We start from the raw sequence: 20,107 nt of genomic DNA on the forward strand, positions 1-20,107 counted from the left end.
ACTGAGCTGGTGACTGGAGTTCATTGTTGTTGCTTTGTAAGCAGTTTTGTATTACATTTGTATTACTTTGCATTCGTCCTTTTGTGTTACATCTGGATAACATAGTATAAACATCTTGTGTATGTAGCATATTTGGTCACTACTTTTTAAAACAACAGTGGAGCCATAATTTATGGGTAGGGATTTGGATGAAAATGGCCCTCATAATCTCATTGGGAGAGGCACTATTTGGAGGTGTGGCCTTGTTTGGAGAAGTGTGACACTGGGAGGGTGGGCTTTGGAGTTTCAGAAGTTCAAGCAAGCCCCAGTGTCTCTGAGTTCTCTTCCTGCTGTCTGCCAGTCCACATGTAGAGCTCTTGGCTCCTTCTCCAATATCATATCTGTTTGTGTGCTGCCATGTTTCCCGTCATGATGATAATGGACTAAACCTCTCTGAACTGTAGGCCAGCTCCATTTAAATGCTGTCCTTTGTAAGAGTTGCTGTGGTCATGGTGTCTCTTCACAGCAATAGAAATCCTAACTCAGACATGTGTCATATATAATTCACATGTCATGCAGTTGATCCTTTTAAGCCACCCAATATAATAACTCCTAGTGTCATACATATAGTTGTGCGACTGTCACCATAATTAATTTTAGAACATTTCATTACCCCTATTTTGTGTGTGTAAGAACTCACATATTCCCTAAAGGCAGGCTCAGATTCTGTGACCTTTTGCGTCAGATTTCTTTCATCCAAGATTTTGTTTTCACAGTTCATCCCTGGGAAGATAGGAGTCAATATCTCATTATTTTTTACATTATTTTTAAATATACCATATGGAAGTTAGGCATAATGCCTCTAATCCCAGAACTCGGGAAGCAGACTCAGGCAGATTTCTGTGAGTTCCCTACCCTATTGTATATACCATGTTTTATTTCCCATTTGCCAGTTGGAGGAGCTGGTGAATTTCAGTGCCACTGAAGTGGGTGCTGTGCTTCTAGGATGCTCTTTGTGGCTGCACTGTCCACTGAGCAGCCATTGGTTATGTGTGGCTATTGGACACTTGACTCTGACTCTTCTTTACCAAGATGTACTGTTCGTGTAAAATGCATACTGAATTCTGAAGACTGACTATGAGAGAATGTAAAAAAAGTCTCGGAAGCATTTTTATTAATTACATGTTGAAATGATAATATTTGAGGCATATGAAGACACAGATTCAACAGTAATCTCACCACTTTCTTTTAGTCTCTTTACTTGATGGCCTAAGTTGAAATTATATATAGGGGTCACACTAAAGTCTGTTGGACAGTGTTGGTACTCATTTTTTTTTATTGCTTATTTGGTTGGTTTTTGTTTTTTCTTGTTTTTGTTTTTGTCTTTTTGAGACAAGGTTTCTCTATGTAGTCCTAGCTATGCTGGAACTTGTCTTATAGAGCAGACTGGCCTTGAACTCACAGAGATCCACCTGCCTCTGCCTCCTAAATGCTAGGACTAAAGGTGTGCACCATCACTGTTCAGTTTTTGTGTTTTAACATTTCATATTAGTCCATTTAAAAATACCTAAGGACATCTAATGTTTAAAAAAGCAAACTGGAATATTTTGGTTAAAAAAAAAAGTCCACCATATTTGGAAGTGTAGGAAATATGGGTTCTTTTTAAGGTGCTTTGGCCTTCAAGTGTGGCCTTCCACACTCATGTGAAAATTCCAACATGGTTTTACAATGCTTGGACTAGCAGCCTGAGAGGCCAGAATTGCTACTTTGGCTGTTTATTGGAATCTTTTGAAGCTGATAAGATATTTTCCTCATTTTAGAAGAATATAGGAAAGTAATTGATGATTTTATAGTTTTGGACCACATGATTTATACTCCTGAAGGTTTTTTTTTTTTTTTTTCTGGACCTGCTTTCTAATGGCCTTTATTGAACATGCACAGAATATAATGCTGAATGATAATGTGGAGATTTAAAGCCATGAAATTGGTTGCTTTCCTATAAAATTTATTTAGATGAAAGCTCTGTCACTGTCTAGATGTCTCTTTACTCAGAGAATGATAGAGGAGCTCTTTCATTCAGGTCTCAGAGGAGGTGTGGCCTGATGAATTTCCCCTTAAGGACTCATCCACGGTGGGATGACCCTGACTTCAAATCAGAGCTTCAAGTTCAGTCGCTGGTTCCTAATGACCAGCCAGGAGGCGATCACAGACTCTTTGTTTCTGTAGGTTTTTAAATTTTTTTTATTTTTACTCTTTTTGGTTAAAGTTCTGAAATTAGTTTTTGCAATATTGTGTTGGCCAATGGCTGTCCTTAACAGAACATTTCTATATGTGTTAAAAAGCATGATGAAGTAAAGATTTCCAATCCCGTGTCCTGTGTTGCTGTCAAATATTCTAATATCCATAAGACACTGCAGTTAAAAGTTCAAGTCTTCTAAAACAAACCTCTCTCTGTGTTATCAGTATTGGGCAATGAGCTGTAATGCTTAGAGGCAAAAACTAAATAATCAATGTAATTTTAATTTCACCAAAAGCAAAGGCCTCAGTAGAATTAAAGTGTGAAGTAAGATTTTATGTCCGTTCGTTTCAAAAGCATTTGTGGATCCTATTCTCAGTCTCAGGCACCACGCTGGAAACAGGATATGGTGGGGAATTACCATGGACTCTACCTTCAGGACTTTACAGGCTAGAAGAGGATGCAGACATTAAACAGAGAATTCATTAGTTACCATGGTGATATGTGGCTCAAAGGGAAAGAGTCTGGATTTTAATTGGGACCCTGGGGAGCAAAGTTCTATTTTCCTGTGGGTCATGATTCAAACTGCAAAGATCTGAATGAGGAAGAGAAGAGAGAATTTGGCTGGGGATCTTCCCAGGAGAAGGAGATGTGTCAACTCCTGCCCTTTTGTATCTTTCAGGTTGTAGGAGGCCACATGGACCTGGGGGAAAGGCTTTGAAATTCTCTGATGCTACACACAAATTTGTTTATTTGCTAATGGGGATTGAGTCCAAAGTTGAGTTTCTCTTACTTTTGTAACTGAAGCTGAACAATGTCTAATAACCTGTGTTGACTGGTATACTCCTCAGAGGAGCTTAAAATAGGTTACTGTCTCCCTTTCAAGTGTAGCACATTTGTCAGGGACTGAGCAGAGTTAGGGGTATGGATCATTTCAGTGACAAAATGCCTGACCAGAAACAAACTAAAGTAGGAGAGGTTTATTTAGATTTAAGGGATGCAGTCCATCACAGAGGGGAAGGCATGGCGGCGGGAGCATGATGGTCATGTGTCCACGGTCAGGAGGCAGGAAGAGAGATGGATGGTTATGCTTTATATCTAGTCCTGTACCCCAGCTCATAAGATGGTGTTACCCACAGTGAGGAAAGGTATTTTCCTAAGTCAAACCACTCTGGACACAGCCAGATGTGTGTCTCCTAGGGGACCCCAAATCCAGTCAAGTTGACCGTGACAATGAAAATCATGGGCATTTGAGGGCAGGACAGCCTAATGTGGATCTTGTTCAGCTGGTTTCTTACATGGGTGGACATACCAGCTTTGCTTCCTTTGGAGCTTGGGGGTCTCTAGAAAAGTACCCATGCTGCCAGTAAGGGTAGTGATGGCCACAAAGAACAGACAACAGTGGCAGCTGGTGACTTGGTAAGGTGTGTTTCAGAGGAACGCAGAGGTCAAAGGTTGGGACCAGAGATACGCAGTGGCCACAATTGGAGAAGGGTAAAGAGATGTTTTATAAATGTGTGTGTGTGTGTGTGTGTGTGTGTGTAAATAATATTTCATTTTCAGAGACAGAGTTTCTCTGTGTGGCTTTTGGTTGTCCTGGAGACCAGGCTGGCCTCCAATTCACAGAGATCCATCTGCATCTGCCTCCCTAATGCTGGGATTAAAAGTGTGTGCCACTGCTGCCCTGCTATATAGATATTTTTAAAGCTAGTATTAGGGTTCCCAGGAACAGGGGCTGGTAGCAGCAGTTGAGAGAAAGGCAGAGATGGTTGTATGGTGGAGACAATGCAACTGGAATCTGTGTCCTTTCTTCTACTAAAACAAGTTCCACATGGAGCAGAAACCTAGCATTAAAACAGCTGGTGAAATGAGAGCCCTACTTTAGTTGTCAACGGAGAGAGGAAATCTTTCCTGGATACAATACCAACCCAGAAGCTGTGATGAATATAATTTTTGCAAGACCAAATCTTTTTAGTTATTTCAAAGGACAATGAAATCTCTAGGAAAGAGTACCATTGCATACTACACAGAAGCACTTTTATCAGTAGATAAAGAGCCTCGGCAAGTCCATAAGAGAAAGGCTAATTACTTTGGAGGTAAAGAATATGAGTGCATAGTTCATAAAGCTGTACAGAGGTGACTTTTGTTTAAGATTTACTTAATGTTTGTGAGTACACGCTTTCTTCAGACACACCAGAAGAGGGCATCAGGGCCCATAACAGATGGTTATGAGCCACCATGTGGTTGCTGGGAATTGAACTCAGGACCTCTAGAAGGGTAGTCAGCGCTCTTAACTGATGAGCCATCTCTCCAGCCCCCAGTGGTGACTCTTAAACATACTGAAACTTTAATCATTTTCACAAAACCTTAATAAGGCGCTATTTTTTCACATGCCAGATTGGCACACACCATAGCATGGCAGTACTGGCAAGGGATTGAGGAAATGAGGTCTCAGATAATGGATGGAAGTTTAAGGTAACTATCTAACATCTATGATTTATCAAAATCACAAATATGTATTGCCTGAATCAGCAGTTACAATTTGAGAAATCTTTTTTAAAAGATTTATTTATTTATTTACCTATTTATTATATATAATAAGTACACTGTAGCTGTCTTCAGACATACCAGAAGAGGGCATCAGATTCCATGACAGATGGTTGTGAGCCACCATGTGGTTGCTGGGATTTGAACTCAGGACCTCTGGAAGAGCAGTCAGTGCTCTTAACCATCTCTCCAGCTCCAATTCTAGAAATCTTATCAGGCTTACAAAAAATGTGTAAGACTTATCATTTAAGTTAAAATAACAAATGACATGTGGAATACATAGATGTGTGGTGTATATATAGACTATCAACTAAGGAACTGTATGCTATCTATTGTGTAATAATACATCCCTATGTAGTGTATTCCATATGTATCTGTGGATATATATGTGCCTACATTTACACATGTGCACATCCACAAAGCTGGTGGTCCACAGTCAGCCTCCAGGGCATGTGTGTCTTTTCCCAGGTTCTCGATGACCTGTGGTGCTGTGTGAATCATTAATGGTGGGAGTAGGTACAGCATGGATATCAACAAACATTGGCAAATCAGGGTTCCTTTCCAGAGAGCTGGTTGGTAAACAATTGCTTTTACTCTCTGTATAAATGCAAATATAAAATATCTTGAAGGATGCACAAGAGATTGCTAATGCCAAGTTCCCCCAAGGAAGGGGCAGCAGGAAACTAGAATGATTACTGCTGAGGTTATAATTGTGTTTTTTGAATTTGTTGCAAGTTAATGTGTTACTTATGTTTAAGTAAGTATCCAAAGGAGCCAGAGGGTAAAAGACTTTCAGTTCCTTGAGTATGTTATCTATGATGGGGTATTTCTGTCAGGGGGAGCAGAGACAGACGTTCTTGGGGAAAGGGTGCTTCTGGTTGTGACATGCCTAACTGTTCTGTTATCCGTATGGGAATGTTCAGTAGCAAGTTGGGAAAGAGGCAGAGCCTGGGATCCTATCTGGGTCAGCAGCTGGGTGGATATTATGACAGGTGACAGCTGAGGAGGTTCCTAAGGGCAGGATGCATGATGGTTCCTTGGGGACAGTAAGACGAAAGGCGGGTAGAAGGACAAACAACCACACAGGACCACAAGAGCATAATGATAGTCATGTCTTTTATGGTAGCTACTAGAAAAAAATCACTGTCCTCTATGTTTACTGAAAGAGCATCACCGCATTTCGTTCTGACAACCACCTTTTACATGGAATTATGCTTCCCGTATACTCCTGGAGGAGGGTAATTCTAAACAGGACCGATCTGCTGGACTGTCTGCTGATAAAACGGGGCCTCAGAGCAGGGTGCAGTTTCAGAAAATGGGGAAGTGAGGAGAGAGAGACATTTCAGGTGAAGATAGCAATGGGCCACAGTAGAAAGCACGCTATCTTCTGTAGCTGGAAGGTGGGATTTGATAGGAACCCCAGGGTGTGCACGGCTGCTCAGTTCTCAGCCAGCCGGAGCTCCAACAGATGGTTTGAACACGGGATTGTGTGTTCACCACTAAGACTGGCAGTCAGATGCACAGGGTAAACAGTACACTCCTGGAGGGCACTCATGTATCCATTGTGGGAAAGAGAGACTAAGGGAAAAAAATCACAATAAAAAGGGAGCTGGATGACGCAGTGGCCCATGAAATAAAGGATGCTGAGATGGCCTTTATGCATCTGGTCTCTTGGTGTTGCCTTGTTTTGTTTGAGACTATGTAGCCTGGACTGACCTGCAATTTATTATGTAGACCAGGCTGGCCCTGGAATCACTGAGATCCACCTGCCCTTGCCTCCTGAGTGTTGGGGATTTAAAATGTGTGCTTACTACACTCAAGCCCATCTCTTGGTGTTTGGTGGAAGCTTTATTTGCTTTTGTGACTGTATATTTGTGCTTTTATCTGAGAGTTTATGGGAGGGAGGCTCCAGCTCTAGACCATTCTTCAAGGGAATAAGCAAAATTTGTTGCCAAATTTATGTGCATTGTTTATACATTGTATCTTGTGGATGTTCACAGACAACACTTCCTGTGTCCTTAGAAGAGGGTTGGTGTGAGCAATACTCTTACAAGCTTGCATATGCATGTAGAACAAACTGTGGGCCCCTCAGGCTCCATGGCTCCATTGTACATGGATTACTAAGGGATCATACCAATAATAAGGTGTCAGAGAGAGAAACATTGTAGCCTGAACAAGATTCAGATAAAGGACTGCATGTATGGACTTCTGCTCCTGACTGGAAATTCCTGTTTTTCTAGTTTTTGGTCCCAGGGCCATAAGAGCATTAGACCTGGTTTGTTCCTCTCAGTTCTGCACACCTTGGTCCTTGGTTAGGACGCAGACCTTGGTCCTTGGTTAGGACGCAGAAGCTTCTTTGCTTCTCTGGCGTCTGCCCAGCTCCTTTTCACAATGCAGATCAGATGTAGGTAGATACTTGTGTAAGAGAGCCACCTGCCTTTTCTAATCCACAGGTGACACCTTTGCTTTACAGTGCTGGGCTCACGGGACAGAGTTTGGATTTCCTCTGTGAAATGTGATGTGGGGTTGTAACAGACGCTGAGACTTTCCTTCACTGCTATAGTGTTGGAGACTGTCCAAGCTGGAGGAGGTGAGGTTCTGGGGCTTGCTAGGGCCTGCTCTGAGGTTTACAAGTCATGGTCCTTCCTACTTCCTCAAGGATACTGAGCATTGCTCCTCCTTAGCCAACTGTTGATAGATGTGAAAGAGCCTGGTGACCGCCAGCAGGGCAAAAGTCTGCAGCTAGAAGGGAAGGATCATGTGACTAGGAAACAGATAAGTTTCTTGGGTACAATGCTTCTATTCCCCAGCAACACTGTAATGCCTGGTTCAAATATTGATTGTGGGGCCCTGTTGTGTAACAGTTTCCTTGAGGCTGAGACATTCCATCCTGCTGGGAAGCTCCTTCAGCAGAAAGGTAAACAACTCAAGCTAGTTTCAGGAAGTCCCTGAAACTGACCAGATCCACCATGCCCCTCTCTGCCAGAGTAAGCAATTAAAGTTGAGAGTCCCACCCAGAGGAAGTGAAACTGAGATGTATAGAAGATTTTCAGACGAGAAGAGCTACAAGGACTTTGAGACCAGACCAGATGCCTATAAAAAATAGAAACCAGCTAGGCTGGCTACAAGAGGTTAGACCAAAGTCACTTTGCAACCCATTGAGCTCCCTGTAGACTGCAGCAAGTTCCAGGTTCCCAGCTTTGTGCACTGCCACCCATGCTGGGCTGGGCCCTGGGGATGCAAATGTCTGAGTCATTTTTGCTCCTGTGAGTAACCTCTCACCCATTTTACTGTAAGCAACCCTAATCAAATTCATTGGTTCACCAAGTTTGGTGGTACCCATACGTTGGTCTTGTTTGGAATCCCTGTGAGGAATGAGTAAATGGGTGTGTTTCAAACAACAGTCCTCAAATCTGACTTTCAGATTTAGTGGGGCAGGAACCATGATTGGTGTCTGAACAGGGACCTGTTAAAACCAAAGATGAGTTAGGGAAAAGCAAGTGCGTGGTCCTGGAGAAGGGTAGCAAGGCCTGCTACTGAGGTTGAGAAGCCTGAGGGTGGGAGCCTCCCTAGAGGAAAATTCCAGTCCAGTTGTCGTTTCCTGTGTGATGCGTGTTTTTCGTCTGTTCTATATTAGAGTGGTTGTATGGTTCTTGCTGTAGGTAGACATACAACTAAGGCTGAGCCATCAGGAATAGAGTCTCTGTGGGAGGCAGTCTCAGAATAGCAGCCTTCATCTGTGGTGCCAGCTAGATGAATGGAGTTCACTGTGTGACTATGGAGACACCCTGAAAACAGTTTAAAAGGTAGAGGAAATGTCTTTGAGGAGGCTGCCTGGCCAGTGCTGTGCTTAGAGGTACACCTGAAGCCAAGATGGCGGCCAGGTAGGAGCTTGTTTGTGTAAAGGAGCGGTTGCAACAAGAAAGAGAGATGTAGCTAGTATTCTGTGTCAGCTCCTGACTCGGTAATGAAATTAGATAAACAAGAGGTGGTAAAAGCAATAAGAGGTAAGTCCAACCTTTAGTAGAAAAAGAGGAAAAATATGTAATCCGGCAATGCAGGTGGGGCATTATTTACTGGTGTATCAGGAAATTGTTAGCACTTGAATTGCTAGAATTAGGGAAGATTTTTCCACAAGCATTGCAAAAGCCTGGCTTTTGAGGCTGAGGGACACCAGAGCAGTAGTCTAACTGCTGTGGAGGCAGAAAAACTGAGTAATGTAACTTCCCGTCCCCCCTTAAGGCAAAGGTTGTATAACCCGAGACAGTATGAAAAAGAGTCATCCCCAATGGAGTGGCTTATCAAGGCCATTTGGAATCTTGGCTATCTCCTCTGAAGTCTCCATAAACAGCGGGAACTGGAGAACCATAGAGGAAGGGCAGGTGGTATTGAGGGAACTAGGAATAAGGTTGACTGTATTTGAACCCTAGCTTACGGGGCTAGATAGAACTCTGTTTACAGAGAAGTTAAACAATGGTTAGTCCAGCAGGGATCTCAAGGCTAGTGTGGAGCCTTAGTGATTGAGTTCTTTAGAAAGCGGGAAAGGCTTTGGCAGATCTCAGTGACTTAGACCAGCATGTGATAAATGTCCTCAAAGTAAAAGAACCACCCAGAGGAGATCATTAAAAGATAAAGTATGTAACAGGATTTGTGTTGGGCAGGAGTTTCTAAGAGAAACTGATAGAAAGGCAAACTGTGTGCTAAGGATCTTCAGCCTAAGGAGAGGACATCCTTGACAGAATACAGATGAGGAACATCAAGCACTAACATCCCAGGAGTGGTTAATCCCCCCAGACCAAGGAGGGTACATTTTCCTCCGGCAAAGGATAATGCTGGAGGTGTAGACTGTTAGTCCAACTGGAACTCCAGCAGCTAGGTATAAAGAACGCAGAAGCTAGAGGCGTGCGCCAACCAGGGCCACTCCTGAGCCTGAGGTGCATCAGGAAAGCGGGTCACATTTACCTTTGGCCCCGAGTTGGTCTGAGCAGATTAAGTCAGACCTACTCAGGTATGGAGAAATGTAGGGAGGCTCCCAGGACAAGCTCCAGGTCATGTAAACATGATAGTTCAGAGAGAATCGCCAAGGATAACAGAAAACCAATTAACATCTCCAATCTATGTGTATTAATCAGGGTTCTCCAGTGTCCCAGAACTTGAGGAATGTCTCTCTATATTGAAGGGATTTATTGTGATGACTTACAGTCTGTAGTCCAACCTATCCAACAATGGGCAGCTGTGAATTGGAAGTTCAGGAATCTAATAGTTGCTCAGTCCCACCAGGCTACTTGTTTTAGCTGGTCTTCGGTAGAAGTAGGTTCCAACAGATGTGTTGGCAAGTAAGTGCAAGAAGGTGAAAGAGAGTGAATTTTCCATATGTAGGTCTCCAGCAGAAGGTATGGCCCAGATTAAAGATCTATGGCTGGATCTAGGACTTGTTTGGTCCCAGCTGACCTTGATCTCAGAGATCTCCTTGCCTCATTCTCCTGGGATTAAAGGTGCGTACTACCTTTCCTGGGCCTAAGGTTTTCAAAGCCTCAAGATCTCCATGCCAAGATCCAGGTCAGAAACTTGTGTCTTCCAGCCTCAAGATCTGGATCACAGGTGAGCCCACCAATTCTGGATTGAAGTTCATTCCAGATAGAATCAAATTTGACAACCAGGAATCACCGTTGCACTGTGCTTTGTACCTGACCTTGGTCTTTGGAGGAAGCTAATGATACAGATGAATGGAACCTGTCCAAGCTGCATTAGACCTTGCTCATTTCAACTTTAGTTATCTTCTTGGTTGTGAACATCTGGGCTCACCTGACCCTTGCTGAGGACAGATGACAACAGACTTTCAAAGTGTTTCACCAAGGTTATCTTTGGAACCCCACTGATCTGTTACGAGACAGCAGTTCGGGATGCTGCCTTGTCCTGCCTATCCTCTGGAAAAGGTTCTCTGTTATCTAGACACAATTTTAACCTTGGAGAATTTTGCCGATTTGGAAAGCCATTGGTGAGACAACCATGTACAATGGTTCGTCCAATTCCCTTATAGTCAGTCCTACTTGGGCTGGGTTAATTAAGAGGGTAAATGGGTTAAAATGGTAGCTACAGAGTTTATATCTAAAAGGTGTACCCTACGTGGGTGGGAATGGACACTTCTGTAATGTTACTGAATAAAATCCCCAGTGCCTGGAGTGGGCCATCTTCTTCTGAGTTGTTGGACAGGGAAGTCCCTGAGGTCCCACAGATCATAGAGGCTGTTGCTACTGCTGTTGCTTGTACTCCAGACCCGATTGCTGAAGACAGGACATGGAGAAGTTAAGTTGGGTCTGAACTGGAAACTTGCATCTTGCTGACTGGCTTTTATAGTGCGAGGGGCCCATGCAAGGTGCAGGTGAACTGTCACCAACATTCCTGCTTTGCTATGAACTGTGTGTTCTAACATACTGACACACAAGATGGCCTGTTTGTGCAATAGTGGCTTGGCTGCTGTGGGTGAGACCAACATCCTTTTGATTGGATCTAAGGCCAGCTCCACAAAACAGGATTCACGCCTAGTACTGTGAGCCAGAGCAAAACCTGTGGCCGGAGAGGTCATAGTTTCCACTGGGGAAGCAACGTCTGTGGATGTGAAGAGGTAAATTTCTATTTGTGGATGTGATGCGCCTGTCAGATTTCCTCCTCAACTTGTGTTTATGCCCGTGGGCGTTATCAGCCTCACTCATAACCACTGGGAAGCTCCTGAGATCAAATAACTGTTACTGTGACGTGGTGGCCTGTTTTCTTAGTCATGGGTAGACTGAGATCTGTAGTCACTCCCTCCACGGCTCAGAGATTATTGAAGAAGATGGGACAGAAAGAAAGAGCCGGAGAAAGGGGTGGAGTGTTATGTAACTGTTTCCTCCCAGATTGAAACATTTCATCCTGCAGGGCGTCTGCTTATCTCGCTCTGCTTTCTGGCTACCACAAGGTGAAACAGTCTCCCTGTGCAAAAGTCCACTGTCATGTTATATTTTGCTGCCATTGGCTTGAAGAAACGTGTGCCAAGATGCTGGAACTTTTCTGCCTTTTCAGTTGCTTTGCTCATTTCTCCCCCTTCACATTCATGAAAAAAATGACAAACGCAGAGTGCTGGATAGTTTCCTGTCAGCCTGACACATGCTAGACACATTTAGGAACCAGTAAGTTGAACTGAGGAGAAAATGTCCCCACTAGATCAGCCTGCGGGCAAGTCTGTGGGGAGCATTTTCCTGATTGATTGACTTGGGTGGGCTCAGCTCACCGAGCGCACTGCCACCCCTGGACTAATGGTCCTGGGTTCTATCAGAAAGCAGACTGAGCAAGCCATGGGAGCAGGCCAGTAAGCAGCACTCCTCTGCATCAGCTCCTGCCTCCTTCCAGGTTTCTGCTTTGAGTTTCTTTCCTGACTTCCTTGGATAATGGTCTGGAATGTTGAACTGTTAGCTGAATTAACCCCCGTCTCTCCGAGTTGTTTTGGTGATTGTGTACTATCATTGCCAACAAGACACACAGCTACTCAGAGCAATAAGGTAACCCTGAGACAGGACGGGTATTAACTTTGTTGAAAGGATGAGGAAAATTGGCTTGAGAATAGAGAACGCCTCCCCCAGAAGGAAAAATGGCTGTGCTGAGCTGAGCTGTGGGGTCATAAGCCCTTCAGCCTCATAAGATGTAGAACTCAAACTTCCTCAGTAAACATGCAGACCATACTCTGATTTGTTTGCCTTAATCACACTCTTCCAACACACACACACACACACACACACAGACACACACAATCACTTCTAACTTTAGAAGGGTTATGAGTAATAGAAAAGTTGTGGAAATAGTGCAGAAAGTTCTTATCTGCCCCAACCAAGTTTTCCTTAGTAATAACATCTTAATATTAGTGTAGTAATAACATCTTAATGTTAGTGTGTTCCATTTATCAAGCCATCGAGCTGGAGCTGGCATAGTGATTCTGAATGTCCTTTTGCTGTTCTAGGGTCCCAGCCAGCTTTTCATAGTATGTTAAATTGTACATCTCCCAGGCTCCTCTTGGCTGAGACAGTTTCGCAGATGTCTTTGTGAGTTCTGTGATGCTATAACCTTAGGTTAAGTAATTAATTAACTAATTAAAAATTTTATTTTATCTGTATGGGTGTTTGCTTGCTTATACGTCTTTGCACCGTGTGTGTAATGGGTGACTTCACAGGGCAGAAAGAGGGCATTGAATCCCATGGAGAGTTTTAAGTTTCCATGTGGGTACTGGGAATTGAACCTGGATCCTCTGGAAGACCAGTCAGAGATTAGATATGGCTCTGGATTAGGGACAGCTCAGTTACGAAAGTGCTTGCTGTTCAGACGTGAGGACCTGTATTTGGATCTCAGCCACTCATGTAAAAATTGCATGCAGTGATACATGCCTGTGTTCCTGGAGCTTCGGAGAAGAGACGGGCAGATCCCTGGGTTTCTACCTGGCTACCTAGCCTGACTGGATTGATGAACTCCAGTGAGATACACTATCTCACTTTGATTGGAGAGCAATCAAAGAAGACATCTGTGGTTGACCCCTGACCTCTACACCAAAGCAGGCAAATGTGTATGTGGAGCACACAGATCAACTTAGAAAGAGGAGAAATTTATCCTTGTACAAATTGGGAGGACGGGATATTGAGGATCCAGGTGCTGTGCAAATTGGGAGGACGGGATATTGAGGATCCAGGTGCTGCCATGGTATGGCTTCTTACCGCCACCTCACACCGTGGAAGGGCAAGCCAGGGAATCTGCTCTTGGAAATCCTTTAACGATCTGTTTGGAAAGGGCTGTGTTTGTGATGGAAGCCCACCTTCCAACCTTTGAGAGGGGCGAGGGGACATGTTTTAAGGAATGGATGTCACTGGGATTTGGTAACTTACAAGTCTGAGGAGGAAGGCGCACTGAGCTAAGTGACTTTCCCAAGATGCCCTGTGGAGGGTGTGTGGTACCATGATCTGTGTTTCTGTTCCCGTTGCATCAGGAATGGAGACCCCATTTACCTCCTAAAGGGTGGACAGTCTAGCTAGCTAAGAGACATTTGTTTGTGTGGAAGATTTCTCTCTTCCTTTTTCCTAGTATTTATTTACTTATATCATTCATTCATTCATTCATTCATTCATTCATTCCACCACTTAATACTTACCTATTAAGCAACACTGTAAACACACAGGTGTTTATTTTCTACTTGAAGTTCTAATTTGGGAGTACACAGCATACTCAGTTGTCTTAATTTCAGCTATGAGGAACTTCATCAGCTCCTGCTGCCTTTGTCATAAGCCCATCATGCGATTGTTCCTTACTGGTGTGATTTTCAGTACTACAGGTGCTCCAGGTTCACCTTGCCCACCCCTGTGTCACCGCCCTAGAATCATCTGCCTGTAAAGTTGGTCCTGGTTCATCAAGTTAACTTTACCACCCACCACCTGGATCATGACCCACAGTGACAATCACTGATCTATTTGTCCCCATCCCATGGTAAAGAGAAGGAAACTAGACCTCTGAATGAAGAGATGGCTTACCCAAGACCACTCTCGGGTAGCTAGGACTTCATCCTTGACCCTTCCTACAACTGTGTGTGGGCCGATGTTCCTATTGAGGACCAGGTTCAGCATAGGAACATCTCTCCCATTCCGATGTGCCCAGGGTCAGAGAAAGAGCTGCTGGTGTGTTCTCTGTGGGAGGCGGCCATCTGGCCTGAAGAGGATTTTGTAACGTGAACTCCTTGAAAACACTGACTGACTACTGATACCAAAGCACTTGCAGCAGTAGGCTTGCCCACGTGACTGGCCTGGCTTCCGTGGGCAGGTGGGCCAAAGAAATGCTTTAGGTTTCAGTGTATTCTTTTGAGCTTATCTCCTTTCCACCAAAGATGGCGAATTCAGGGGAGAAGTAAATGCAGGCAGAAAACCCTTCTGACTTTACCCAGTGAACCTCAGAGAGCCACCAGTGCTGAATTGAGCAGGTGGACATTGGTGTTCCCAAGTCTGAAGCAGCTTGGTAATAGGATCAGGCTTAAGTACCATCTACACTAAGGACATTTTCCTTTTGAAAATTTAAATTTTATGTATATGTGTGTGTTTTGCCTTTAGGTGTTGGATCCCTTGGAACTGGGATTACAGATGGTTGTAAGCTGCCATGTGGATGCTGGGAATTGAACCCTGATCCTCCGGGAGAGCAGTCTCTGTTAACCTCGTGAATCATTTCTCCAGCCCCCGACATTTTTCTTTTTGTATGAGAAAATAAAATAACCACCCAGAAGCTCCTCGCATTCAGAGGCTAACACTAGGCAGGCCTATTTGATACTGACTTTTCAGTGTTCCATTTCAAAAGACTTCTGTTTACTTTATTTATTTTCATTATTATTTATAATCAAGGGTATTTATAATCAAGGGTAGGCTAAGTGGCTGAAGAACTAATCCTTTAAAAGTTTTGAAAGGAATGTGGAAGCAATAGTGTCTGAGCCATTTGTTTGCAAATGACAGACATTCATTTAGTATCAGAACAATAGAAAAAGATTCTGGTTGAAGTTGCTACAGAGAGATTTCCGGGAAGACCAGGGCTATACAGAGAAACCCTGCCAGGAGAAGTGGGGGTGGGGAGAAAGAAAGAAGTTAATGAATTCACAGTAAGATTAGCTCAGAGTCTGTCATGTTTGTTGCCACAGACTGTCTATTTTCATCTGGCTTTGTCTCAGGCAGGCTTTCCTCTCTTAAATGCCTCTTAGCAGTCCACACAGGAGCAACGTTGTATCTGATGTCTGTGGGCTGTTGATTTGTTGCCCAGGTCATGGATCTAATCCAAATCACTTGTTGGTACCAGGAAAGTTACTTGCCAGGTGAAGGCCATGTGTGTCCTATAGAATTAAGGGAAGATTGAGGCGGTGTATTAGAATAGAATGTTGGCAGGTCATTTGTGGTTGACTTTGGCGTCGGTTGTGACAGATGCTTGCTATTGACAGTAGGAATGTAACTTTCTTCCCTTCTCCTTCCATAACATGCTTATAGATCACTGGGTTAGAAATGTAGAGAAACCAAGAATTCTTAGTTCAGGATTTTAAAATACTGTGAAGTTTGACTATTTGAATATTTAGCTCTTTCTTTGTTGGCTCTTGCCTTCTGTGAATGTTACTGCCTCTTAGTGACAGAGACAAGGTGATACCAAGTGATGTAACTAAGGTTGTAGTTGCATCTTCTTTCTCGAGCATCACCTACTTGGGGACGTATCCACGCAAAGCAGGTTGGCCTGTTGATCGATGGGAGTTGGAAGGAGTCCTGTTAGATTCTAGCTGGTCCTAGGCGGGCCTTCTCTGAGTACAGCAGGAAGTAGAGGGTCACCTCCTCCTGGTGGTGGTGTGGATGCTTAAGTGTTGTTTATATTCCCCCTCCCTAGTCCTCTGGGAGTCAGTTTCAATATGAATTAGCACCTAGTTAGAAATAAGCCTTCAGGTCTGTTCATGGCCTCAGAGCACCCATTATTCCTATATTTTCTAGCTAAGTATGAGCAATATTAAAAAATAGTATCATTGTATTGATTTTGTGTTGTTCAATTTCTCTTCTGTTTTGAGTGCTGCTGGCCTAGTTCATAGCGTCATGGCTTCTTGTTTTGTTTGGTTTTCCTTTTTTAATCTTCAAAACAATTGTGTCTGGGCTGTGGTCAAGATTCACAAGAACCCCTTTGATGAAATTTCTCATTCATTTCTGTGGCACCCCTGCCTTTGTATTTTGAGACTATTTTTAGAACCCTAATGAGGCAGAAGGATTTGTGTTTCATTTCCCTCAGCTTCCCTCTGTTCAGACACCTGTGCTTGCCAATAATTATCACTGCCGTGGGCATTCTTGCTTTCTCTGTTGCACAGTGCTTTAAACTAATATTGGGGAAAGCTAGGTATGGAGGCATATATCTGAGTTGGAAAAAACAGCTGTTTTCTCCTGGTAGTTCACCAGAAGATGTTTCTAAAGAGTAAAAGCTATTTTAGTACCATTTTAAGGGTGCTTTTTTCTTATCTTTTTCTAGCATTGTTACTTAATAGCTCACCTCCTTTGGTTATCTTGTTTCTCTCTCTCTCTCTCTCTCTCTCTCTCTCTCTCTCTCTCAAGACACGGTTTCCTGTGTTGTCCTGGCTGTCCTAGAACTTGTGTAGTAGACCAGACTGGTCTCAAACTCACAGAGATCCCTCTGCCTGCCTCCCAGGTGCTGAGATTAAAGGTGTGTGTCACCACTGCTGGTCATCTTGTTTCTTAATAAAAAATTTAAATATTTGTGACTCCTGCTGTTTTTTACTTTGTGTGACATCTCTTGACAGTAGTCTTCTGGTCAAACCTGTGTAAATCAATTCAGTTTTTCAGGTGGGTGACAGTCACCACAGCATTTTAAAAACATCTGTTCCTGAAAGGCATTTCAAAGAGAACATGTTCTTTTTTTCTAGAGGGCTAGCCTGTTTCCCTTTATGTTAGGTAGCATGTTCATTGGCCTGGAACATCCATGCAGAAAAGTATGAAGAACTTGATATCTATCTTATTGAGCTTTTACAAGCCAGATACATGTCTGTGAGCAGTTTCTAGATGGAGAAGAAGAAGACCAACAGTTCAGAAGCTCCACTCCCTGCCCTGCAGAGCTGTAAGGCTGTCTGATCAGCCTACCTTGGTCTTGCAACAGGGATTCAAATTGAATGTGCTGTAGACTCACTCCGAGTCTCAGCGTGTCTCCGTTTGTGTCTGTGTGTTTTGGTGTGTATCTTGGTGTGCCATTGTTGTTTTGCAGTCTGGATGCTGTTAGAATTCTGTTGTCTCTGATTATGTGACAGTGTGGTACCTTCTTTGACTGACAACCCCCTGGGGTGCCCTTGCTTATTCATTTTGCAGTGAGTGTTCCTGGACTTTGCTTTGGTGACAGAACAAATACGTACCTAGTCATAGAGTTGTTAGCCACAGGTTTGAGTATGTTCCACTGATCAGGGTAGACTTGATGGTTGCGCTGGCGCACATCCCCTCCAGTAGCACAGGAGTTCTGTGGCTCGCCTTGGGTGAGTGCTACCACCTGCCTAGTTTCTTTTCCGCCAGTGTAGTCACTGTTTAACCATATCTTTAGGTTATTTTTAAGTTGCATGAGCTTGCTTTAGTAAAGAAGTTAGTGATCTTTTTGTAGAATTACTGGGCCTTAGTACAGTGGGTTAAGAGATATTTTGATCTCAGTTGCACCGTTTAGTCATTTAAGTCCCAGCCAACAGGAGGACAGCAAACTCAGAGGTAAACATTTGTCAGGATTTAAGTTGTGGCATGCACTTCTAGGTCAACGGGTCCCTAGAGCTCTATCTGACTTTTCTCATCATGAGATTTATAGTGCTGTTTGGGGCACTCACGAACACACATTTGTGATGGAGAGATGGCTTAGTGGTTCAGGGTAGTTTTTTGCTCTTCCAGAGATTCTGAGATCAGTTCCCAGCACCCATGTCACGTGGATCACAAATGCCTGTTAACTCCAGCTCCAGGGATCTGATGCCCTCTTGGCATTCTCATCTACCCACACACACATGTACACATGTGGGATAGACACACACATACACACACACATATGGCATGTATACATGTTTACATGCACACAAACAAATAAAACATATTTTTATAAAAGAACATGTATAGAATTATGCATTTATCCTTTCTATAGATTTGTAGAAGGATTAGGAAACAGCCTTGATCTCCAGGGAGCTTAGACTCTGTCATGAAGTGCTGGAGACTTGCCCTGGGTACCTGAGGAAGGGGAGGAGACAACTGTATCACATAACCACCCACATGCCTTGCACGTGATTTATCAAGTGGTTTTGTAGATGGAAGGAGGGAGGGAGGTGCTTTCCCAGAAGTCTTTTCCACTCAGTATGGCACCTGTGTGTAGGGAGGTCTAGAGGAAGAAAGTGGCAGAGCGTGGTATGAATTTCCTTGAAAAGATAGGTTTATTCGCTATAGTATATGTGGTGTGTGTGTGGAGGTCAGAGAACTGTTCTCTTTTCACCCTTATGGGAAGTATCTGTGATGACCTCAGACCATTAGGCTTGTGTGGCAAGTGCTTTACTTGCTGAGTCATCTTACCAGCTTCTATTTTGTTAACATTTAAAGAGAAACTTTTTTATTATGTAGACATATGTGTGGTATTGGGTATTCATATGAGTGTGTGTGTGTGTGTGTGTGTGTGTGTGTTGTGTTGTGTGTGTAAGTTAGAAATCTACACGGGTTGTCTTTCTCAATCCCCTCCCTCCCACCTTATATATTGAGGCAGGGCCTCTTACTTGAACCCAGAGCTCTCTGGACTTGTCTATTCTAAGTGAGCAGTGTGCTGTGCAGACCTTCCGTTCTTACCTGTGTTTACAAGCAGGCCATCATGCCTGTGTGGCATTTGTGACAGCGTTGAGGATCTGAACTCAGAGTCTCACACTTGCTTGGCAAGCACTAGACTGAGCCATCTTAGTATCCTTGAGAAACTATTTTTTTTTGGAGATAGTCACATAATCACACCATTTCTCCCTTATCTTTCCTCCCTCCAAATCACCCCCATACTCTTCCTTACCCCTTTTCAAATTCATGTCCTCTTTCTTCATTGGCTGTTGTTATTATGCACATAAATACAACCTGCTCATTCAGTCTAAAAAAAATTAAAACACTGGAATAAAAAAAAGAAACATTAGAAGAAATCATTAAGATACACGGAAATACAATTTTCTACTTTTCCACTGGCCGAGAGTTGGCCTTCATTCTGTTATGACAGCAGGTCATTGTGTGGAGTCATAGCCTGCATAGGCTGGCAGTGGGACATGAGCTTCAAGCCTCTCTGGAGGGTGACCTGGAAATGTGTTTCGAAGTTGAAGATGCGTATCCTTCCGGTTCAGCAGGACTGCTTGGGCAAATGTACCTCCCTCCTGAGCTTAACCTCTGCAAAGGCTGTGAGTGTAGAGATTGTACCTAACTGGGTGGGAGAGGATGGTAAGGAAATAGTGGTCAGTTCCTTTAATGGCTTCCCATATAGCTCATAATTGCTTGAGACAGTTTCCTGTGTCATGCAGATATCTGTGGTTCAGTCCCAAAGATGTAAAAACAACACATTGTGTGGTACACTTGTTTAGAGATCAGGGGAAAATGTAATTTTTTTTAATATCTGAAAGGATATAGAGATGCATTGGTTATCTTAATTTCTTCCTATGAGGAGAGATGTGGCTGGAGGACCAGAGTGTTGAGGTTTAAAACATATCACTGAATCATACTCTTCCTTGCAAAGAAGGAATGAGACTGCAGTTGCCTTTGGGTGACAGGCAAACCGTTAAGCAGTTAGTGT

General features: G+C 43.4%; 1 protein-coding gene across 2 annotated transcripts in view; it reads left to right on the top strand.

Annotated features, from left to right (window-relative positions):
• The window catches only part of OSBPL3 (oxysterol binding protein like 3), a 165,053-nt gene that overhangs the window by 5,462 nt on the left and 139,484 nt on the right, over positions 1-20,107 (top strand). The gene's annotated exons all lie outside the window — the stretch shown is intronic.

Source organism: Micromys minutus (assembly GCF_963924665.1).
Source record: "Micromys minutus genome assembly, chromosome: 18".
Taxonomy (NCBI): Eukaryota; Metazoa; Chordata; class Mammalia; order Rodentia; family Muridae; genus Micromys; species Micromys minutus.